The sequence below is a fragment of the Nerophis ophidion genome, linkage group LG28 (assembly GCF_033978795.1).
Source record: "Nerophis ophidion isolate RoL-2023_Sa linkage group LG28, RoL_Noph_v1.0, whole genome shotgun sequence".
NCBI lineage: Eukaryota > Metazoa > Chordata > Actinopteri > Syngnathiformes > Syngnathidae > Nerophis > Nerophis ophidion.
The window spans coordinates 7,949,191-7,976,142 of record NC_084638.1 but is presented as its reverse complement, the minus strand read 5'-3'; the positions used below and the strand labels follow the sequence as shown (position 1 = coordinate 7,976,142).

General features: G+C 39.9%; 1 long non-coding RNA gene across 1 annotated transcript; it reads left to right on the top strand.

The window, feature by feature from the left end:
* The first annotated feature begins 2,006 nt into the window (after positions 1-2,006).
* LOC133545226 (uncharacterized) lies at positions 2,007-24,983 on the top strand. Its single transcript, XR_009804761.1, has 3 exons — positions 2,007-2,112; positions 15,664-15,733; positions 18,347-24,983. It is a non-coding gene; the product is annotated as an uncharacterized LOC133545226 (long non-coding RNA).
* Positions 24,984-26,952: the final 1,969 nt, after the last annotated feature.

Genomic DNA, 26,952 nt, shown 5'->3' with positions numbered 1-26,952 from the left:
TTCATGTTTGGTTTAGGAGTTATCTTTGAAACAAAATGTCATTCCTTGAAACACATTTTCTCATTTGTGCGTTTGTAAACCTTACACAATCACACGTTTCTAGTAAAACTCACAAAGATATATTAATACAGGCATATTTAGGCATGTTTCATGTTTGATTTAGGAGTTATCGTGCACAATTTTGAGTTTTGGGGTTTGTTTTTTTCATTAGATCGCAATATTCGCCAGTCCTTATGCGTGCGCCAAGTTTGGTGACTTTTGAAGTATTTTAAAGGGGTCAAATTACAGCGCAAAGAGGCAAAAATGGCATTTTTTGCGAAAATTTTATTTTGAAGGGGTTTTTTGCCAACTTCCTGTAGATTTTTGCTGAAAGAAGTGAGTGTATGAAAATTGGGTCTAAGTCAGACCTACATAGGAGTCTTTGTTTCATGTCGCTATGACATTCCTAACAGAAGTTACATGCAGTTTTGTCTGTAATTTTTTCCTAGGGGGCGCTAGAGCGCAATTTTCATTTTGGGGGATTGGTTGCTTAATATGTTGGGAAGGTTTGCTATACCGACGTGTGTGTCACATCGGTCCGGCAAACCTTCCCAACCTATTAAAGAACCAAACCCCAAAAATTAAAATTGCTCTCTAGCGCCCCCTAGGGAAAAAAAAAACAGACTGCTCGTAACTTCTGTTAGGAATGTCGTAGAGACATGAAACGAAAACCTTTATGTAGGGCCGACTTAGACCTACATTTCATAATGATACCTTCTAGGGCAAAAATCAACAAAAATTTCGTTAAAATCCCTTCAAAGCAAAATTTGCCTAAAAAAATGCACTTTTTGTCTCTTTGCGCTATAACTTGACCCCCTTAAAATGCTTCAAAACTCACCAAACTTGGCACACACATCAGGACTGGCAAAAATTGCAATGCAAAAAACAAACAAACAAAAAAAAAACTTAAAAATTGAGCTCTAGCACAATTTTTGAATAAAACACAGAAAAAACTGCTCCTGGGAAGAAAACACAGACAAAACTGCTTGTAACTTCCGGTAGGAATGTCGGAAACACATGCAACAAAAACTTCTATGTAGGTCTCACTTAGGCCTCCATTTTACTCGTTGACATCCTTTAGCAACAATCCACAGGAAGTTGGCAATTACCCCTTCAAAAGAAAAGTTTTGTAAAAACCCGTCACCTTTCTTCAAACATTATCTCCTCTGAGCGCGTTTGTCGTTTCGGCTTCAAACTCGCACAGGAGAGAGTTTGAACCCTTCTGATTAAAAGTTATTGAAAGAGTTGTGATTACTGCTCCGGTTTGGATTTTACGCACCATCAAAAAAAACCTGCGCAAATTTTCCTACAAAATGTCATTTTTGCCTCTTTGAGCTGTAATTTGACCCCCTTAAAATGCTTCAAGGTGCAAGTTAAAGCACTACTATGCAAAGCGAAAGCCATTTATCAACAACATCCAGAAAAAAACGATCTGTAATTTCACCCCCTTAACATGCTTCAAAACTCACCAAATTTTACACACACATTAGGACTGGCGAAAATTGCCATCTAATAAAAAACCAAACCCCAAAAATCAGAAGTAAGCTCCAGCCCCCCCTAAGAAAAAACACAGACAAAACGGCTTATAACTTCTGTTAGGAATGTCGTAGAGACATGAATAAAAAACTTCAATGTAGGTCCAGGGCTTGAGTCTCGGCGGCAGCAGCCAAAGCCGGGCCCGACCAATGCTGCTTGCAGCTTTAATGTTCATTTGATATTGCCTCAAGGGCCAAATTAGGCCCGCGGGCCAGAGTTTGACACCAATGCTCTAACACCAATCATTTCCCCACCTTGTCTGAAGGTTGCCATGGGTGCTCCCTTACCCCCTACCCCCCCACTCCCGTGGCTTCACGGGGGCCCTAATGGGCATCGTGGGAGGCTGTGGAACCGGAGTGATGGACGGTAAACGTGTGATGTGTTGACAAGGGATTTTTTTTCTTTCTCTCTCTCCCCACAGCAGTCGGCCACAGAGACCGAGGAGCTTATTTCACACTTCATTTCATTTTAATACCTGGAAGAGCGTCGGGAGAGAAGAGCCCCGCCTCTACCAGCCAGATGAGCAAACACTGACACGTACGTACAGTATCAACCATAAAGACTCACATGTAAATATGGGGATCACACCTCCTTTCACACACTTATCCGAGTGTTAGGAATACATGTGCAAAGTGACACAAAAGGAATCGGGTGGAGTTCCGAAAGAACAACTGAGAGTTAGAACTGCATTTTATGGACCATATGAGTTGGAATTTTTGAAGAAAAACATATATTTCCATATATAAGTTGAGAAATAAGTTATTTCCGCAGAAATATTTTGTTTAAATACCATAATTGTTTCCAAAAAGTCTCTGCAGTAAAACGGCTGATCCAACAAAACAGAAGCTAGCTGTCCAATCAGCTAAACAGACTCAATAACTCCACGCCGACGTTTTGGTGAGTTTACGAAACCTGAAACAATACAACAATTTTTTTTTTGGTAATATATACTAAATATACATATATACTTTAGGTCAGGAAAGAAACACAGATGCTACTTCATCCCTACAAGCCTGTTTTGCAGGTTTCTTTAGCAGAAAATACTTGTATCTTTAAATGCATATGTACATGTATATGTATATATATGTCTATATATATTATATATATATATATAGACATACATATATACATATATAAGACTATATATACGTACGTATATGTATATATATGTATATGTGTATATGTATGTGTATATATACATAAGTGTATAGACATATATATACATAAGTATATATGTGTATATATACACATATATGTGTGTATATATATATATATATATGTGAATATATATATATATATATTTGTATGTATGTGTTTATAATATACATACATATGTATATAAACATATATACATAAGTATACATATGTATATGTACACATATATGTGTATATATATGTGAATATATACATATATACACACATATATATTTATATATATGTATATTGTATACATATATATACATATTTATATATATGTATATTGTATACATACATATATATATATATATATATGTATATATATATATATATACATATATGTATATATATGTATGTATATATATATATACATACATATATATATATATATATATATATATATATATATATATATGTGTGTGTGTACATATTATAATAACATAATGGATATATAATTATTATATTAGGATATTACGAGTATGGGAAACTTCAACTCCTACCTTTTTTTTACTTTCATGACCTTAAAGTTTTGTAAACAATCAGAAATATCAAGCAGCTAAAATGTGCCAAACATGGATAAGTGTGGAGGGTCTTTTGCATTTTCCCATCATGCATTGCAATAGATTGGACATTGTTTATAAATCCTCAAAGATCAGTGAGCAGGTTGTGTTACGTGTGACCATGTGTGTTGACCTTTTTGTGTTGGTTAGATTTTATTTCAATTTTTTTTTCACCATGACTAGGGAAGGCTGTTTGCATTGGGTCGTATAAGTGAATTTGTGCGCAATCCTCCAGCTAGAGCATAATTTAAGTTAATTTAATGTTGTCAACACAATAACACCAAAGCCAGACTATTGAAATGAAAGCAAAATTGTTCATGAAACTTAGTTTGCACACCCCTGGCTCACTAGATTGTTAATCCTCGACTCTGGTTGGTCTTGGCACCAAAACACCTAGGAGGTTTCTTCCCTGCAAAAGGATGCAGCCTTCATCGCAGGCAGTGGTGCACGCCCGCCTTCTGCCGCCAAGGACTGTTTAACGACTAGTTGCATTAAAAGGATATGAAGGGGAGGCTGGGTGTGGATGATGTAAGGCCGTGGACCAGCCAGGGTCACTGGGGTTGAAATGATGGCTGAGGGCAATGAAGATAGGAGGAGTGAAGCTGCCATGTGATGATCGCCTTTAAAAGCTTTTATCTCTTGCGCTTTTTACCAGACGCTCGCTGACCTCTGAAATGGGAAGCCCTAGCGCCGCTCGCCTCCCGGCCAATGGGACGCCGGCCGCCCCGTGGAAAGTCTTAAATGCCAAACTGAAAGACGGCACCATTAGTGGGAGTCGGGAAATTAAACACAGAACAAAGCAAGCATCATCATAGCCATGGTGGAATAAAAAAAAAGTGACCGGTAGATGGCAGTCACACATAAGAGATAGGTGTAGACTGCAGGGTGATGGCAGTCACACATAAGAGATACATGTAAACTGTAATATGATGGCAGTCACACATAAGAGATAGGTGTAGACTGCAGGGTGATGGCAGTCACACATAAGAGATACATGTAAACTGTAATATGATGGCAGTCACACATAAGAGATACGTGTAGACTGCAAGATGATGGCAGTCACACATAAGAGAAATGTGTAGACTCCAATATAATGGCAGTCACACATAAGAGATACGTGTAGACTGCAAGATGATAGCGGTCACACATGAGAGATACGTGTAGACTGCAATCTAATGGCAGTCACACATAAGAGATACCTGTAGACTGCAATCTGATGGCAGTCACACATAAGAGATACGTGTAGACTGCAATATGACGGTAGTCACACATAAGAGATACGTGTAGACTGCAAGATGACGGCAGTCACACATAAGAGATACGTGTAAACTGCAATATGACGGCAGTCACACATAAGAGATACGTGTAGACTGCAATATGATGGCAGTCACACATAAGAGATACGTGGAGACTGCAATATGATGGCAGTCACACATAAGAGATACGTGTAGACTGCAATATGATGGCAGTCACACATGAGAGATACGTGTAGACTGCAATATGATGGCAGTCACACATAAGAGATACGTGTAGACTGCAATATGATGGCAGTCACACATAAGAGATACGTGTAGACTGCAATTTGATGGCAGTCCCACATGAAAGATACGTGTAGACTGCAATAGGATGGCAGTCACACATAAGAGATACATGGAGACTGCAATATGATGGCAGTCACACATAAGAGATACGTGTAGACTGCAATATGACGGCAGTCACACATAAGAGATGCGTGTAGACTGCAATATGATGGCAGTCACACATAAGAGATGCGTGTAGACTGCAATATGATGTCGGTCACACATAAGAGATATGTGTAGACTGCAATATGACAGCAGTCACACATAAGAGAAATGTGTAGACTGCAATGTGATGGCAGTCACACATGAGAGATATGTGTAGACTGCAATATGATGGCAGTCACACTTAAGAGATACATGTAGACTGCAATCTGATAGTGGTCACACATAAGAGATACGTGTAGACTGCAGGGTGATGGCAGTCACACATAAGAGATACGTGTAGACTGTAATCTGATGGTAGTCACATATAAGAGATAGGTGTAGACTGCAGGGTGATGGCAGTCACACATAAGAGATACGTGTAGACTGCAATCTGATGGTAGTCACATATAAGAGATACGTGTAGACTGCAATATGATGGCAGTCACACATAAGAGATACGTGTGGACTGCAATACGATGGCAGTCACACATAAGAGAAATGTGTAGACTGCAAGGTGATGGCAGTCACACATAAGTGATACGTGTAGACTGCAATGTGATGGCAGTCACACATAAGAGATACGTGTAGACTGCAATATGACGGCAGTCACACATAAGAGATGCGTGTAGACTACAATATGATGGCAGTCACACATAAGAGATACGCGTGGACTGCAATATGACGGCAGTCACACATAAGAGATACGTGTAGACTGCAATATGATGGCAGTCACACATAAGAGATAAGTGTAGACTGCAATATGATGGCAGTCACACATAAGAGATATGTGTAGACTGCAATATGATGGCAGTTACACATAAGAGATACGTGTAGACTGCAATATGATGGCAGTCACACATAAGAGATATGTGTAGACTGCAATATGATGGCAGTCACACATAAGAGATACGTGGAGACTGCAATATGATGGCAGTCACACATAAGAGAAATGTGTAGACTGCAATGTGATGGCAGTCACACATAAGAGATACGTGTAGACTGCAATATGATGGCAGTCACACATAAGAGATACGTGTAGACTGCAATCTGATGGCAGTCACACATGAGAGATACGTGTAGACTGCAATATGACGGCAGTCACACTTAAGAGATACGTGTAGACTGCAATATGATGGCAGTCACACATAAGAGATATGTGTAGACTGCAATATGATGGCTGTCAAACATAAGAAATACATGTAGACTGCAATATGATGGCAGTCACACATAAGAAATACATGTAGACTGCAATATGATGGCAGTCACACATAAGAGATACGTGTAGACTGCAATATGATGGCAGTCACACATAAGAGATAAGTGTAGACTGCAATATGATGGCAGTCACACATAAGAGATATGTGTAGACTGCAATATGATGGCAGTTACACATAAGAGATACGTGTAGACTGCAATATGATGGCAGTCACACATAAGAGATATGTGTAGACTGCAATATGATGGCAGTCACACATAAGAGATACGTGTAGACTGCAATATGATGGCAGTCACACATAAGAGAAATGTGTAAACTGCAATGTGATTGCAGTCACACATAGGGGATACGTGTAGACTGCAATATGATGGCAGTCACACATAAGAGAAATGTGTAGACTGCAATATGATGGCAGTCACACATAAGAGATACGTGTAGACTGCAATATAATGGCAGTCACACATAAGAGAAATGTGTAGACTGCAATATGATGGCAGTTATTCATAAGAGATACGTGTTGACTGCAATACGATGGCAGTCACACATAAGAGATACGCGTAGACTGCAATATGACATACGTACTGAAAATTTGCGCGCGTCCGCCTCTGTAGTCTGTGCCCACAACGTAATCGATAACTTCTACATCGGCAGTGCGCCCTATTGTACGGAAAATGCAGTAATGTTACGATGTGCGATACCACTGATTGATACCAAGTCAAATTCAGCCTGGTATCGGCGATTTCGATATGCCTAATGTGTAACGTGTCTGCAAAAATAAAAAAATAAAAATTATTTTCAAATATTAACATATTTATGAAAAAAAATAACAGTAAAAATTTAATAAAAATCAGAGAGTAATGAAAAAAATCTGACATTTTTGCGCAAATAATTAATAATATATGCTAAGTTTTGTCTTTAAATTTAAAGGTTTCTCGTTGTTCCCTTTGGGTTGAGTTTTTTTTCTTGCTCGGATGCCGGATCAGTCCTTGTGGTTTGTGCAGCCCTTTGAGATATTTGTGACCAATCGCTCTAGAAATAAACTTTTGATTGATTGACTTAGATGCCCGAGCATAATAGTAACAGTTTGTTTGGAACATGCTAACAGAGTGACATCCAAACCCTAATGACTCGTTTACTTAAAGCTTGGATTAAGTCCGCTTCGGCCTTTCAAAATTCACTAGCTCGATGCTAAATTGTTTTTTACCATAGACATGCTAGTGGTTAGCATCAGCGATTGCACATGGCGATTTCAACGCCTCCGGACTTCGTAACGAAAACCACACCTAGGATACACTTTTAAAATCAGTCAGCTCGTCTGTAATAAGTGCGACACTTGCAGTGCAAACACTTTGTAGGATTCAACAAAATGGCCATTTTACATCTTGGAATGGAAACTGCATATAATACTTTCAAATGAGACTCAGAAGTGGATGTAAAGAAGATATAAGCACTGTTATTATCAAATGTATATGTATGTATATATGTATATATATATATATATATATATATATATATATATATATATATATATATATATATATATATATATGTATGTATATATAATCGAACGTATAAACACGCATAGAAACAGAGAGACTGAGTACCAGTATAGATAGCGGGAACTGGTACTGAAAATCAATTCAAACCTGAACTCGAATTGAGTTCCACGCACGATAAGTACACAAACACATAGTTGTACACGGATGCATAGTGCAAAGAGTACTCACAATGTGTACAATTTCCCTGCTTGTCAGATCCCATTTAGCACCCGGCCAAATGGTGAAAATGCATTTCATGCCTCTGATTGGTTAATTACTCTCTGTTGTGTTCTCGTTAGCGTTTGACGGAATGAGAGTCAGCAGACGTGCCAGACGAGGACTCTAAAAATATGTTCCGGTTACCGAGGAAGAAAGGGCAACACGCTCGGAAATGTTTGGACTGGGACCAGAGAAGAAATGAGATAACCTGAAAGGGAAGTAATAATGATCACAATTTACTAGTTTTTCTTCTGCGAGGAGTTTTTCACCAAATCTGTGCCTTTTTCAACCTTAAATCAAGTAACACACATGTCGAACTACCCAACAATTCAGGCAAATGTTCCTAAGCTGAATGACTTTCCAACATGGAATTAGTAAACAAATGAAAAATAACTATGTTTATGCAATACATACTTTTATTGACAAACAAATTGTGGAATAAGTACAAATATTCATAAGGCAACAACAAGAAAAGCATTTATTTTCTATAGACACACATGCACACTTACTTATATGACCCAATCCAAACAACCTTCCCTAGTCATGCCGCGGAATAAACAATTCAACCAGCACAAAAAGTCGACAAACTTTAGTGGATATTATTAAAAAAAAAAACAAAAAAAAACAGCCAGCCACTATAAGAACATATCTATACTACGCCCATTAAAATCCATTGCAAGGCATGATGGGAAAAATGCAAAAAAATAAAAACTCTCTCCACACTTATCTATGTTTTCCTGCATTTTAGCTACTTGATATTTCGGATTGTTTACAAAATTTTAAGGAAGCTGTCACGAAGGTAAATAAGGTAGGAGTTGACCTTTCACATACTCTTCATATTCAATCGTGATAATTATTAATATATATGTATATATGTGTATATATACATACATATATACATACATATATATGTATATATAGACATATATACATATATACATACATATATATACACATATGTGTACATATATGTATCTATATATATATATATACACACGTATATATACACATATATACACATATATATATGTATATATATGTCCTGATGATTGAGGGAACCCCTCATGAAACAGTTCTGTAGAGATGAAGTAGTCTTGTGATTTTTTCCCACACCTACATATATATATATATATATATACACACACATATATATATATATACATATATACTGTACATACATATATGTACATAGATATATACATATATACATATATATATATATATATATATATATATATATATATATATATATATATATATATATATACACATATATATGTGTATATATATACATATATACATGTATATTTGTACATATATACATACATATATATATACATATATACATAATATATACAATATATACATATATATATACAAAATCTCCTGATGATTGAGGGAACCCCTCATGAAACAGTTCTGTAGAGATGAAGTAGTCTTGTGATTTTTTCCCACACCTACATATATATATATATATATATATATATATATATATATATATATATATACACATATATATACATATATACTGTACATACATATATGTACATATATACATAGATATATATCTATATATATATATACATAGATATATATCTATATATATATATACACATATATATGTGTATGTATATACATATATATACATGTATATTTGTACATATATATACATACATATATATATACATATATACATAATATATACAATATATACATATATATATACAAAATCTCCTGATGATTGAGGGAACCCCTCATGAAACAGTTCTGTAGAGATGAAGTAGACTTGTGATTTTTCCCACACCTACATATATATATATACATATATATATATATATATATATATACATAGATATATATCTGTTTATATACATACATATATATATATATGTGTGTATATATACATATATATATATATACAGATGTCTACATATTCTAAAAATATAATTATATATATATATATATATAATATAAATAATTACTTAAATAGCTACAAAAAATATACATTTCTCAAGGATATAAGTGATGGTCAGGCAACAAATGCTAATCTTCCAGCATTGAAGGTCGTTTAAAAGTCATCTTTGAAATTGTATGTAAAAAAAATGTGTTGGACACTTTTTACAGGTTTTTTAATATTGCATCCGTACAATTAAGTTCCTGGATCGTCAGAGCCATGTTTGCAGGGTGCAAAGTACACATGTGGGTCACCAGCTTCACACTTTGTCCACACTAAGTGTGAAGAAGCAACAAAAATGCAACAATACTTTGTCACACATGCAGCGAGACTGTAGAACAAAGGCAATATTAGGCTGCTCTTGCCTGTGTTGTCTCATCTAGAACACTCACACCCTCGTTGTCTCTTCCATTAGAGACTCTCTCATTCAGGGCAACAAAGCATACCGAGAAAAACTGAATGAGCAGACAGAAGAACCGTACAAAGGATTTCTACGGTTATATATATATATATATATCCATCCATCCATCCATTTGCTACCGCTTATTCCCTTTTGGGGTCGCGGGGGGCGCTGGCGCCTATCTCAGCTACAATCGGGCGGAAGGCGGGGTACACCCTGGACAAGTCGCCACCTCATCGCAGGGCCAACACAGATAGACAGACAACATTCACACTCACATTCACACACTAGGGCCAATTTAGTGTTGCCAATCAACCTATTACCAGGTGCATGTCTTTGGAAGTGGGAGGAAGCCGGAGTACCCGGAGGGAACCCACGCATTCACGGGGAGAACATGCAAACTCCACACAGAAAGATCCCGACCCTGGATTTGAACCCAGGACTGCAGGAACTTCGTATTGTGAGGCAGACGCACTAACCCCTCTGCCACCGTGAAGCCCATATATATATATATATATATATATATATATATATATATATATATATATATATATATATATATATATATATATATATATATATATATATATATATATATATATATATATATATGTATATATATATATATATATACAAGACAAGACCCTCTGGAGGAAAGTTCCGTGCTGAGGTGGGACAAAAATTTAGCATCTTTGGTCACGATAAATCATCAATCAATGTTTACTTATGTAGCCCTGAATCACGAGTGTCTCAAAGGGCTGCACAAGCCAAAACCACATCCTGGGCTCAGATCCCACATCAGGGAAATAAAAAAACTCAACCCAATGGGATGACAATGAGAAACCTTGGAGGGGACCAATGCAGTGGATCTAACATAATAGTGTGAGAGTCCAGTCCATAGTGGATCTAACATAATAGTGTGAGAGTCCATTCCATAGTGGATCTAACATGATAGTGGTAGTCCAGTCCATAGTGGATTTAACATAATAGTGTGAGAGTCCAGTCCATAGTGGATCTAACATAATAGTGTGAGAGTCCAGTCCATAGTGGATCTAACATAATAGTGTGAGAGTCCAGTCCATAGTGGATCTAACATAATAGTTTGCGAGTCCAGTCCATAGTGGATCTAACATAACATAATAGTGAGTCCAGTCCATAGTGGATCTAACATAATAGTGAGAGTCCAGTTCATAGTGGATCTAATATAAAAGTGAGAGTCCAGTCCATAGTGGATCTAACATAATAGTGAGAGTCCAGTCCATAGTTGATCTAACATAATAGTGTGAGAGTCCAGTCCATAGTGGATCTAACATAATAGTGTGAGAGTCCAGTCCATAGTGGATCTAACATAATAGTGTGAGAGTCCAGTCCATAGTGGATCTAACATAATAGTGAGAGTCCAGTCCATAGTGGATCTAACATAATAATGAGAGTCCAGTTCATAGTGGATCTAATATAAAAGTGAGAGTCCAGTCCATAGTGGATCTAACATAATAGGTGAGAAAGTCCAGTCCATAGTGAATCTAACATAATAGTGTGAGAGTCCAGTCCATAGTGGATCAAACATAATAGTGAGAGTCCAGTCCTTAGTGGATCTAACATAATAGTAAGAGTCCAGTCCATAGTGGATCTAACATAATAGTGTGAGAGTCTAGTCCATAGTGGATCTAACATAATAGGTGAGAGAGTCCAGTCCATAGTGGATCTAACATAATAGTGTGAGAGTCCAGTCCATAGTGGATCTAACATAATAGTAAGAGTCCAGTCCATAGTGGATCTAACATAATAGTGTGAGAGTCCAGTCCATAGTGGATCTAACATAATAGTGTGAGAGTCCAGTCCATAGTGGATCTAACATAATAGTGTGAGTCCAGTCCATAGTGGATCTAACATAATAGTGAGAGAGTCCAGTCCATAGAGGATCTAACATAATAGTGAGAGTCCAGTCCATAGTGGATCTAACATAATAGTGTGAGAGTCCAGTCAATAGTGGATCTAACATAATAGTGAACGTTCAGTCTATAGTGGATCTAACATAATAGTGTGAGAGTCCAGTCCATAGTGGATCTAATATAATAGTGTGAGAGTCCAGTCCATAGTGGATCTAACATAATAGTGAGAGTCCAGTCCATAGTGGATGTAACATAATAGTGTGAGAGTCCAGTCCATAGTGGATCTAACATAATAGTGAGAGTCCAGTCCATAGTGGATCTAACATAATAGTGTGAGAGTCCAGTCTATAGTGGATCTAACATAATAGTGAGAGTCCAGTCCATAGTGGATTTAACATAATAGTGAGAGTCCAGTCCATAGTGGATCTAACATAATCGTGGGAGTCCAGTCCATAGTGGATCTAACATAATAGTGTGAGAGTCCAGTCCATAGTAGATCTAACATAATAGTGTGAGAGTCCAGTCCATAGTGGATCTAACATAATAGTGAGAGAGTCCAGTCCATAGTGGATCTAACATAATAGTGTGAGAGTCCAGTCCATAGTGGATCTAACATAATAGTGTGAGAGTCCAGTCAATAGTGGATCTAGCATAATAGTGTGAGAGTCCAGTCCATAGTGGATCTAACATAATAGTGTGAGTCCAGTCCGTAGTGGATCTAACATAATAGTGAGAGAGTCCAGTCAATAGTGGATCTAACATAATAGTGTGAGATTCCAGTCCATAGTGGATCTAACATAATAGTGTGAGAGTCCAGTCCATAGTGGATCTAACATAATAGTGAGAGTCCAGTCCATAGTGGATCTAACATAGTAGTGAGAGTCCAGTCCATAGTAGATCTAACATAATAGTGTGAGAGTCCAGTCCATAGTGGATCTAACATAATAGTGAGAGTCCAGTCCGTAGTGGATCTAACATAATAGTGTGAGAGTCCAGTCCATAGTGGATCTAACATAATAGTGTGAGAGTCCAGTCCATAGTGGATCTAACATAATAGTGTGAGAGTCCAGTCCATAGTGGATCTAACATAATAGTGTGAGAGTCCAGTCCATAGTGGATCTAATATAATAGTGTGAGAGTCCAGTCCATAGTGGATCTAACATAATAGTTTGCGAGTCCAGTCCATAGTGGATCTAACATAATAGTGAGTCCAGTCCATAGTGGATCTAACATAATAGTGAGAGTCCAGTCCATAGTGGATCTAACATTATAGTGTGAGAGTCCAGTCCATAGTGGATCTAACATAATAGTGAGAGTCCAGTTCATAGTGGATCTAATATAAAAGTGAGAGTCCAGTCCATAGTGGATCTAACATAATAGTGAGAGTCCAGTTCATAGTGGATCTAATATAAAAGTGAGAGTCCAGTCCATAGTGGATCTAACATAATAGTGTGAGAGTCCAGTCCATAGTGGATCTAACATAATAGTGTGAGAGTCCAGTCCATAGTGGATCTAACATAATAGTGAGAGTCCAGTCCATAGTGGATCTAACATAACAGTGTGAGAGTCCAGTCCATAGTGGATCTAACATAATAGTGAGAGTCCAGTCCATAGTGGATCCAACATGATAGTGTGAGAGTCCAGTCCATAGTGGATCTAACATAATAGTGTGAGAGTCCAGTCCATAGTGGATCTAACATAATAGTGAGAGTCCAGTCCATAGTGGATCCAACATGATTGTGTGAGAGTCCAGTCTATAGTGGATCTAACATAATAGTGAGAGTCCAGTCCATAATGGATCTAACATAATAGTGTGAGAGTCCAGTCCATAGTGGATCCAACATAATAGTGAGAGTCCAGTCCATAGTGGATCTAACATAATAGTGAGAGTCCAGTCCATAGTGGATCTAACATAATAGTGAGAGTCCAGTCCATAGTGGATCTAACATAATAGTGAGAGTCCAGTCCATAGTGGATCTAACATTATAGTGTGAGAGTCCAGTCCATAGTGGATCTAACATAATAGTGAGAGTCCAGTCCATAGTGGATCTAACATAATCGTGAGAGTCCAGTCCATAGTAGATCTAACATAATCGTGAGAGTCCAGTCCATAGTGGATCTAACATAATAGTGTGAGAGTCCAGTCCATAGTGGATCTAACATAATAGTGAGAGCCCAGTCCATAGTGGATCTAACATAATCGTGAGAGTCCAGTCCATAGTGGATCTAACATAATAGTGAGAGTCCAGTCCATAGTGGATCTAACATAATAGTGAGAGTCCAGTCCATAGTGGATCTAATATAATAGTGTGAGAGTCCAGTCCATACTGGATCTAATATAATAGTGTGAGAGTCCAGTCCATAGTGGATTTAACATAATAGTGAGAGTCCAGTCCATAGTGGATCTAACATAACAGTGTGAGAGTCCAGTCCATAGTGGATCTAACATAATAGTGTGAGTCCAGTCCATAGTGGATCTAACATAATAGTGTGAGAGTCCAGTCCATAGTGGATCTAACATAATAGTGCAATGAGAGTAAAGTTCCATTCCATTCCAAAATCCATAAAGAAGTCTTGTCCTATAGACAAAACATTGTTATTTCCGACATATAACGGAAGTCTCCTGGACAACTTTGGCACCTAAACATTTGGTCCCTCCTGATTTAAACGGGATGCCTCTGCTGGCGTACTTGTGGACACCTCTGAATAAGTGAGCTCACACCTCCCTCTCAGCACTCAGCATTTGTTTTGCAGTTCTTTCTCTCGCCGGGGTCCCCACTGGGGGCCGAGGGGTCTCCACAAAGCCCTCATACCCCCGGAGAATAGAAAGGGGGAAAAAAAGCAACAAAAAGAGAATCATAGTCGGAGAAAGGAGAGGGGGAAATATAGGGCGGGAGGTCACGCTGGACGGGACAGTCTGGGGTGGAAGGGACAGTCACTGGGAGAAGACTTTCTAAGGATGCCAGACAAAGGCAGCAGGGAGAATACTGGTGGATGACGGAGATAAAGACAGGAACTTGAAAGCAAGAGACAAAGGCAGACATATTGGATGGTTTACAAGAAGGTTAAGGGACCGACTCGACTGCACCACATGGAAGTTTCAAAAGGAGAGCAGAGAGAGTCCGTTCCATCGGAGATTGTGGTGTGCGCTAGGTCTGAATACTCAATTATTAGGTCCGTACACGCTGAAGTGTTTGGCCCATTGCCGTGGCAACCAAGGGGCGGTGGACACATTCCCTTCCTTCTGTGGGAAACGTGTCCATACCCCACAAAGTTGGCATTTTTACTCTGTTTCACAGGTAGCATTTAGTAGGCTGTTAGCGTTAGCCAAGCTAGTTGCGTACCGTAGTTTTTGCGGAAAAAAAAAATGTTGTCTGTTTACTTCCAGGCCCATTTTACACGAAGGGGATACAGGGTGCGGTTGTGCTTTGTGGACGCCGTCTGCTGCTCCACACGCCGTAAGTCTTTGCTGTCCTCCAGCATTCTGTTTTTGTTTACTTTGCAGCCAGTTCAGTTTTAGCTTCCTTTTGCATAGGCTTCTCCATTCTTCAATGCCTTTTGTTAGCGGCACTTGCCTTTTGTCTATCCATCCATCCATTTTCTACCGCCTGTCCCTTTTGGAGTGGCGGGGGTGGTGCTGGAGCCTATTTTAGCTGCATTCAGGCGGAAAGCGGGGTACACCCTGGACAACATTCACACACTAGGGACCATTTAGTGTTGCCAATCAACCTATCCCCAGGTGCATGTCTTTGGAAGTGGGAGGGGCCTATCCCCAGGTGCATGTCTTTGGAAGTGGGAGGGGCCTATCCCCAGGTGCATGTCTTTGGAGGTGGGAGGGGGCCTATCCCCAGGTGCATGTCTTTGGAGGTGGGAGGAGCCTATCCCCAGGTGCTTGTCTTTGGAGGTGGGAGGGGCCTATCCCCAGGTTCATGTCTTTGGAGGTGGGAGGGGCCTATCCCCAGGTTCATGTCTTTGGAGGTGGGAGGGGGCCTATCCCAAGGTTCATGTCTTTGGAGGTGGGAGGGGGCCTATCCCCAGGTGTGTGTATTTGGAGGTGGGAGGAGCCTATCGCCAGGTGCATGTCTTTGGAGGTAGGAGGGGCCTATCCCCAGGTTCATGTCTTTGGAGGTGGGAGGGGGCCTATCCCCAGGTGTGTGTATTTGGAGGTGGGAGGAGCCTATCCCCAGGTGCATGTCTTTGGAGGTGGGAGGGGCCTATCCCCAGGTGCTTGTCTTTGGAAGTGGGAGGCACCTATCCCCAGGTGCATGTCTTTGGAGGTGGGAGGGGCCTATCCCCAGGTGCTTGTCTTTGGAAGTGGGAGGCGCCTATCCCCAGGTGCTTGTCTTTGGAGGTGGGAGGGGCCTATCCCCAGGTGCATGTCTTTGGAGGTGTGAGGGGGCCTATCCCCAGGTGCATGTCTTTGGAGGTGGGAGGGGCCTATCCCCAGGTGCTTGTTTTTGGAGGTGGGAGGGGCCTATCCTCAGGTGTGTGTATTTGGAGGTGGGAATCCCCAAAGGCTTGTCTTTGGAGGTGGGAGGGGCCTATCCCCAGGTGCATGTCTTTGGAGGTGGGAGGAGCCTATCCCCAGGTGCTTGTCTTTGGAGGTGGGAGGGGCCTATCCCCAGGTGCATGTCTTTGGAGGTGGGAGGGGCCTATCCCCAGGTGCATGTCTATGGAGGTGGGAGGGGCCTATACCCAGGTGCTTGTTTTTGGAGGTGGGAGGGGCCTATCCCCAGGTGCTTGTCTTTGGAGGTGGGAGGGGCCTATCCCCAGGTGTGTGTGTATTTGGAGGTGGGAGGGGCCTATCCCCAAAGGCTTGTCTTTGGAGGTGGGAGGGGCCTATCCCCAGGTGCATGTCTTTGGAGGTGGGAGGAGCCTATCCCCAGGTGCTTGTCTTTGGAGGTGGGAGGAGCCTATCCCCAGGTGAATGTCTTTGGAGGTGGGAGGGGCCTATCCCCAGGTGCTTGTCTTTGGAAGTGGGAGGCGCCTATCCCCAGGTGCTTGTCTTTGGAGGTGCGAGGGGCCTATCCCCAGGTGCATGTCTTTGGAGGTGGGAGGGGGCCTATCCCCAGGTGCTTGTCTTTGGAGGTGGGAGGGGGCCTATCCCCAGGTGCATGTCTTTGGAGGTGGGAGGGGGCCTATCCCCAGGTGCTTGTCTTTGGAGGTGGGAGGAGCCTATCCCCAGGTGCTTGTCTTTGGAGGTGGGAGGAGCCTATCCCCAGGTGCATGTCTTTGGAGGTGGGAGGGAGCCAGAGTAGAACCCACGCATTCACAGGTAGAACATGCAAACCCCACACAGAAAGATCCCGAGCCCAGGATTGAACCCAGGACTATTCAGGACCTTCGTATTGTGAGGCACTTGCACTAACCCGTCTTCCACCGTGCTGCCCGCCTTTTGTTTATGTTTGTTTTTTGAGCGTTAGATACCTTTTTACCTGCACGCTGTGCAGACTGTGGTTGAAAAGCGCCGTCCGAGACCGTCGAGTCGTGCGATGGCGACTTCTACCTCCGCGGCGATATCATGGATCGCAATCGTTGAGGGCGGGGAAAAAAAACATCAAAACAGGCGCGCTACTCAACAGTAGCCAGGATGCTTCTGGACGGGGGGGTGGGTTCCATTTTGAGGGCCCCTCCCCGCCCAGCGTGATGAAGGGAATTACACACCATCCCTCCCTTCTAATGTGGGAAAGTGCAAAGGGAAATAAAGGAGGCGGTCGCCGTGGCGATGAGGCGAGGTAGAGAGAGACGTGATTGCCTATTGACTCGGAGAGAGAGAGATAATTGTCCATTCTCTCTCTCTCCCCCCACGGCCGATTCGTCCCCCTCTTCTTCCACCTTTCCATCACTCTCCCTCGCCCATCCGTCTTTTTCCAATTACCTACTCCGTCTCTCCGCAAATCCATCATAATCATTTCCATGGCAACCGATCGCATCCTCCGCCGGCGTCGGGCCCATTGTGCGGTGTAATTGCGCGCCACAAACGCTCTTTCAGGGAGGCAAAGTGGTGCACAAAAGGGAGATGAAACTGGAGGGGAGCGTTTGATGTCCTTTTCTGTTTTGAATGTTTGCAGCGGCGTCCCCCGGCAGACGTCACTTCCACCCTGGACTAACGTCACCCTGCTCCCAGGCTGGGTTTGTGCCGACGCCATCGGTTCTTGGGAACCGGAAGAACGCAGGCCAGGATGTCTCCTCACACATTAACAAAGGAAGCCATCGCTGAAAACAAACAGGAAGTCGGCCATCTTGGTCTTTTACTTACATTTTTTGGCGGGAAAAAAAACAGGTCGTATTTTAACAAACTCCGCCCAGTAGTTTTCATTAAAAGAGTCGTGGTTAAAATGACAGATGCTACACAGATAGGTGATGATAAGTTGTGAATATTATTTTCCTACGCGATAAGATGTGGGCGTGGTATGGCACCAAACTTTGCTCCGATGGTTTTTGGCCATTTTTGGCGAAAACAACAGGTCGTACTTTAACGAACTTCTCTTAGAGACTTGAACCAAATGAGTCACAAATAAAATGATGGATATTACACATATAAGTGAAGATAAATTTGTAATATATTTTTCCTACGCCATAAGATGTGGGCGTGGTATGGCGCCAAACTTTGCTCCGATGGTTTTTGGCCATTTTTGGCGAAAATCACAGGTCATACTTTAACGAACTTCTCTTACAGACTTGAACCAAATGAGTCACAAATAAAATGATAGATATTACACATATAGGCGATGATAAATTGTGAATATATTTTTCCTACGCCATAAGATGTGGGCGTGGTATGGCGCCAAACTTTGCTCCGATGGTTTTTGGCCTTTTTCGGCAAAAAGTAAGTGTCGTACTTTAATGAAATCCTCCTAAGGACTTTGGCCACATAAATTGCAATTAAATTGATGGATATTACACATATAAGCGATGATAAATTGCAAACAAATTTTTCCTACGCCATAAGATGTGGGCGTGGTTTGGCGCCAAACTTTGCTCTGATGGTTTTTGGCCATTTTTGGCGAAAACAACAGGTCGTACTTTGACCAACTTCTCTTAGAGACTTGAACCAAATGAGTCACAAATAAAATGATAGATATTACACATATAGGTGATGGTAAATTGAGAATATATTTTTCCTACGTGATAAGATGTGGGCGTGGTATGGCGCCAAACTTTGCTCCGATAGTTTTTGGCCATTTTTGGCGAAAACAACAGGTCATATTTTAACGAACTCCTCTTAGAGACTTGAACCAAATGAGTCACAAATAAAATGATAGATATTACACATATAGGCGATGATAAATTGTGAATACAGTTTTCCTACGCCATAAGATGTGGGCGTGGTATGGCGCCAAATTTTGTTGCAATGGTTTTTGGCCTTTTTTCGGCAAAAAGCAAGTGTCGTACTTTAACGAACTCCTCCTAGGGACTTTGGCCAAATAAATTGCAATTAAATTGACAGATATTACACATATAAGTGAAGATAAATTGCGAATACATTTTTCCTACGTGATAAGATGTGGGCGTGGTATGGCGCCAAACTTTGCTCCGATGGTTTTTGGCCATTTTGGGCGAAAATCACAGGTCATACTTTAACGAACTTCTCTTACAGACTTGAACCAAATGAGTCACAAATAAAATGATATATATTACACATATAGGCGATGATAAATTGAGAATATATTTTTCCTACGCCATAAGATGTGGGCGTGGTATGGCGCCAAACTTTGCTCTGATGGTTTTTGGCCTTTTTTCCGGCAAAAAGTAAGTGTTGTACTTTCATGAACTCTTCCTACAGACTTTGGCCAAATAAATTGCGATTAAATTGACAGATATTACACATATAAGTGAAGATAAATTGTGAATATATTTTTCCTACGCCATAAGATGTGGGCGTGGTATGGCGCCAAACTTTGCTCTGATGGTTTTTGGCCTTTTTTTAGGCAAAAAGCAAGTGTAGTACTTTAACAAACTCCTCCTAGGGACTTTGGCCAAATAAATTGCAATTAAATTGATAGATTTAAAACAAATAAGTGATGATAAATTGCGAACAAATTTTTCCTACGCCATAAGATGTGGGCGTGGTATGGCGCCAATTTTTGTTCCTATGGTTTTTAGCCATTTTTGGCGAAAACAACAGGTCGTACTTTGACCAACTCCTCCTAAGGACTTTGGCCAAGTGAGTTGCAATTAAATTGGCAAAAATTACACATATAAGCGATGATAAATTGTGAATATATTTTTCCTACGCCATAAGATGTGAGCGTGGTATGGCGCCAAACTTTGCTCTGATGGTTTTTAGCCATTTTTGGCGAAAATAACAGGTCGTACTTTGACCAACTTCTCCTAGGGACTTTGGCCAAGTGAGTTGCGATTAAATTGAGAAATATTACACATATAAGCGATGATAAATTGTGAATATATTTTTCCTACGTGATAAAATGTGGGCGTGGTATGGCGCCAAACTTTGCTCCGATGGTTTTTGGCCTTTTTTCCGGCAAAAAGTAAGTGTCGTACTTTAACAAACTTCTCTTAGAGACTTGAACCAAATGAGTCACAAATAAAATGATAGATATTACACATATAGGCGATGATAAATTGTGAATATATTTTCCCTACGCCATAAGATGTGGGCGTGGTATGGCGCCAAACTTTGCTCCGATGGTTTTTGGCCTTTTTTCGGCAAAAAGTAAGTGTCGTACTTTAACGAACTCCTCCTAGGGACTTTGGCCAAATAAATTGCAATTAAATCGACAGGTATCACACATATAGGCGATGATAAATTGCGAAGAAATTTTTCCTACACCATAAGATGTGGGCGTGGTATGGCGCCAAACTTTGTTCCGATTGTTTTTGGCCATTTTTGGCGGAAACAACAGGTCGTACTTTAACGAGCTCCTCTTAGAGACTTGAACCAAATGAGTCACAAATAAAATGATGGATATTACACATATAGGCGATGATAAATTGTGAATACAGTTTTCCTACGCCATAAGATGTGGGCGTGGTCTGGCGCCAAACTTTGCTTTGAAGGTTTCTGGCCTTTTTTCCGGCAAAAAGTAAGTGTTGTACTTTAACAAACTCCTCCTAGGGACTTTGGCCAAATAAATTGCAATTAAATTGACAGATATTACACATATAAGTGATGATAAATTGCAAACAAATTTTTCCTACGCCATAAGATGTGGGCGTGGTTTGGCGCCAAACTTTGCTCTGATGGTTTTTAGCCATTTTTGGCGAAAACAACAGGTCATACTTTGACCAACTTCTCCTAGGGACTTTGGCCAAGTGAGTTGCGATTAAATTGACAAATATTACACATATAAGCGATGATAAATTGTGAATATATTTTTCCCACGCCATAAGATGTGGGCGTGGTATGGCGCCAAACTTTGCTCCGATGGTTTTTGGCCATTTTTGGCGAAAACAACAGGTCGTACTTTGACCAACTTCTCTTAGAGACTTGAACCAAATTAGTCACAAATAAAATTATAGATATTACACATATAGGTGATGGTAAATTGTGAATACAGATTTCTTACGCCATACGATGTCGGCGTGGTGTGGCGCCAAACTTTGCTCCAATGGTTTTTGGCCTTTTTTCGGCCAAAAAAAGGTGTCGTACTTTAACGAAATCCTCCTAGGGACTTTGGCCAAATAAATTGCAATTAAATTGACAGATATTACACATATAAGTGAAGATAAATTGTGAATATATTTTTCCCACGCCATAAGATGTGGGCGTGGTATGGCGCCAAACTTTGTTCCGATGGTTTTTGGCCTTTTTGGCGAATACAACAGGTCGTACTTTAACGAACTTCTCTTAGAGACTTGAACCAAATGAGTCACTAATAAAATGATAGATATTACACATATAGGCGATGATAAATTGTAAATACAGTTTTCCTACGCCATAAGATGTGGGCGTGGTATGGCGCCAAACTTTGCTCCGATGGTTTTTGGCCTTTTTTTTGCAAAAACAACAGGTCGTACTTTGACCAACTCCTCCTAGAGACTTTGGCCAAATAAATTGCAATTAAATCGACAGGTATTACACATATAGGCGATGATAAACTGCGAATACATTTTTCCTACGCCATAAGATGTGGGCGTGGTATGGTGCCAAACATTGCTCTGATGGTTTTTGGCCATTTTTGGCGAAAACAACAAGTCGTACTTTAACGAACTCCTCTTAAAGACTTGAACCAAATTAGTCACAAATAAAATGATAGATATTACACATATAGGCGATGATAAATTGTGAATACAGTTTTCCTACGCCATAAGATGTGGGCGTGGTTTGGCGCCAAACTTTGCTCCGATGGTTTTTGGCCTTTTTTCGGCAAAAAGTAAGCGTCGTACTTTAACGAAATCCTCCTAGGGACTTTGGCCAAATAAATTGCAATTAAATTGACAAATATTACACATATAAGTGAAGATAAATCGTGAATATATTTTTCCTACGCCATAAGATGTGGGCGTGGTTTGGCGCCAAACTTTGTTCCGATGGTTTTTGGCCATTTTTGGCGGAAACAACAGGTCGTACTTTAACGAACTTCTCTTAGAGACTTGAACCAAACGAATCACAAATAAAATGACAGATATTACACATATAGGCGATGATAAATTGTGAATATATTTTTCCTACGTGATAAGATGTGGGCGTGGTATGGCGCCAAACTTTGCTCCGATAGTTTTTGGCCATTTTTGGCGAAAACAACAGGTCGTACTTTAACGAACTCCTCTTAGAGACTTGAACCAAATCAGTCACAAATAAAATTATAGATATTACACATATAAGCGATGATAAATTGCGAACTAATTTTTCCTACGCCATAAGATGTGGGCGTGGTATGGCGCCAAACTTTGTTACGATGGTTTTTGGCCTTTTTTCGGCAAAAAGTAAGTGTCGTTTTTTAAAGGAAATCATCCTAGGTACTTTGGCCAAATAAATTGTAATTAAATCGACAGGTATTACACATATAGGCGATGATAAATTGAGAACAAATTTTTCCTACGCCATAAGATGTGGGCGTGGTATGGCGCCAAACTTTGCTCCGATGGTTTTTGGCCTTTTTTTTGCAAAAACAACAGGTCGTACTTTGACCAACTTCTCCTAGGGACTTTGGCCAAGTGAGTTGCGATTTAATTGACAAATATTACACATATAGGCGATGATAAATTGAGAACAAATTTTTCCTACGCCATAAGATGTGGGCGTGGTATGGCGCCAAACTTTGCTCCGATGGTTTTTGGCCTTTTTTTTGCAAAAACAACAGGTCGTACTTTGACCAACTTCTCCTAGGGACTTTGGCCAAGTGAGTTGCGATTAAATTGACAAATATTACACATATAAGCGATGATAAATTGTGAATATATTTTTCCCACGCCATAAGATGTGGGCGTGGTATGGCGCCAAACTTTACTTTGATGGTTTCTGGCCTTTTTTTGGCGAAAACAACAGACCATACTTTCACCAACTTCTCCTAGGGACTTTGGCCAAGTGAGTTGCGATTAAATTGGCAAAAATTACACATATAAGTGATGATAAATTGTGAATACATTTTTTCCTACGCCATAAGATGTGGGCGTGGTATGGCGCCAAACTTTGCTCCGATAGTTTTTGGCCTTTTTTGTGTGAAAACAACAGGTCGTACTTTAACGAACTTCTCATAGAGACTTGAACCAAATGAGTCACAAATAAAATGATAGATCTTACACATATAGGTGATGGTAAATTGAGAATATATTTTTCCGACGTGATAAGATGTGGGCGTGGTATGGCGCTAAACTTTGCTCCGATGGTTTTTGGCCTTTTTTCCGGCACAAAGTAAGTGTCGTACTTTAACGAAATCCTCCTAGGGACTTTGGCCAAAAAAATTGCAATTAAATTGACAGGTAATACACATATAGGTGATGATAAATTGCGAACAAATTTTTCCTACGCCATAAGATGTGGGCGTGGTATGGCGCCAAACTTTGTTCCGATGTTTTTTGGCCTTTTTTTTTTTTAATACAACAGTTCGTACTTTAACGAACTCCTCTTAGAGACTTGAACCAAATGAGTCACAAATAAAATGATAGATATTACACATATAGGCGATGATAAATTGTGAATATATTTTTCCTACGTGATAAGATGTGGGCGTGGTATGGCGCCAAACTGAGAAGAACGTTGTATCAAAGTCTTGTGCCTGCTGGGATGCCAAAGTGTTGAATATTTTGCTAGAATTATTGACTATGAATAAAATCAAGAATAAGATTTCCAAATCCGAGTTTAAGAACCCCCGCATAGCTGTTATTTACATTTATTTACACACTATGATGTTCTAAATGTCGTTCTAAGCCTTCCAGTCAAAATTCTTCTTGCACAAAAACCATCATAGATTGTTTATTTGCGTGGATGCTTTGAAATGCGGATTCAGCCTCCGAGTCTGAAGGCTCCCAATCCTCTGCATGAATGAAAGTGAATGAATGAATGAATGTGTATTGGCTGACCTCGGGTCATGTGACATGCATGGCACCCATATTGGTGGGAATTGAATTAGCAACTTTGTCATTCCCGGGGGCGGGAGTCGGGTTAATTCCCCGAGATCAGCGATTCTCACCAAAGAATGACTTCATTTAATTCTGTGATTGTAACACTTGTATTTTCCTCGACTCAAACACAGTGTGACTGTTCAAAATGAGTGTAATGTTATATAATGCTTGCTAAATAAAACCTCAGACTTGTTTTTAATACAGACTTAGGCCTACTAGGCTACTGTATTTTAATGTTGACCATTATTTGGTGTTTTGTTTGACAACCATTTTATATAAAATGCAGATTACAAGAAACAAAGCTAATTTAATCCTACCCCTTTTTAAAAATGTTTAGCAATTTTAACACCTTTGTTTGTTCACTTCCTGCACTCAACCGCAAACAAATAGATAAATAAATGAGTCAATAGGTACATATTAAACGGGTTGGTAGATAAATACTATGAATATTCATTGGGACACTCGTTACTGGGAGACTCGTTAATGGTGTGCAGTAAAAATGACTAATCATCAAAGAGTATTTATTTATTTAAAAGCAAACTAAATACATTTTGACAGATATCCTCTAGACATGTCCACTTGGAAAATCACTGTTTTTTTTTGGGACAGAGGACCCTATTGTGTGTCTAAGGTTTTATTATTATTATACCGCCACCTCTTTGAGATGTAATTTGACCCCCTTAACATGCTATAAAACTCACCAAATTTTACACACACATCAGGACTGGCAAAAATGTCCATCTAATAAAAAAACAAACCCAAAAACTCAAAATTGCGCCTTAGCGCCCCCTAAGAAAAAACACAGACAAAACTGCTTGTAACTTCCGTTAGGAATGTCGTAGATACATGAAACAAAAACCTCTATATAGGTCTGACTTCGACCTAGATTTCATAAAATGACATCCTTCAGCAAAAATCAACAGGAAGTTGGCAAACACCCCTTCAAAACAAAAAAATCCTAAAAAATGTCATTTTCACCTCTTTGAGCTGTAATTCGACCCCCTTAACATGCTTCAAAACTCACCAAATTTGACACACACATCAGGACTGGCAAAAATTTCCATCTAATAAAAAACCAAACCCCAAAACTCAAAATTGCGCTCTAGCGCCCCTAGTAAAAAATACAGACAAAACTGCTTGTAACTTCCGTTAGAAATGTCGTAGATACATGAAACAAAAACCTCTATATAGGTCTGACTTAGACATAGGTTTCATAAAATGACATCTTTCAGCAAAAATCAACAGGAAGTTGGCAAACACCCCTTCAAAACAAAAAAATCCTAAAAAATGTAATTTTTGCCTCTTTGAGCTGTAATTTGACCCCCTTACCATGCTATAAAACTCACCAAACTGGACACACACATCAGGACTGGCGAAGATGTCCATCTAATAAAAAACAAATCCCAAAACTCAAAATTGCGCCTTAGCGCCCCCTAAGAACAAACACAGACAAAACTGCTTGTAACTTCCGTTAGGAATGTCGTATATACATGAAACAAAAACCTCTACATAGGTCTGACTTAGACCTAGATTTCATAAAATGACATCCTTCAGCAAAATTCAACAGGAAGTTGGCAAACACTCCTTCAAAACAAAACATTTCTAAAAAATGTCATTTTCGCCTCTTTGAGCTGTAATTTGACCCCCTTAACATGCTTCAAAACTCACCAAACTGGACACACACATCAGGACTGGTGAAAATTGCGATCTAATAAAAAACCAAACCCAAAAACTTAAAATTGTGCTCTAGCGCCCCCTAGGAATAAAACACAGACAAAACTGCTCCTAGGAAGAAAACAGACAAAACTGCTTGTAACTTCCGACAGGAATGTCGTAGAGACATGAAACAAAAACCTCTCTGTAGGTCTTACTTAGACCTACATTTCATTAAGTGACACCCTTCAGTAAAAATCAACAGGAAGTTGGCAATCACCCCTTCAATACAAAAGTTTTGTAAAAACCCGTCACCTTTTTCCAAACATTATCTCCTCTGAGCACATTTGTTGTGTCGGCTTGAACCCTTCTGATTAAAAGTTGCGCAAAAAGTTTTTTTAACTGCTCCGGTTTTGATTTTTACGAGCCTTCAAAGAACGGCCGCGCTGCTGCCGTCTCAAGATGGCCGCTTAAAAGCAGGAAGCACCAGCGTGAC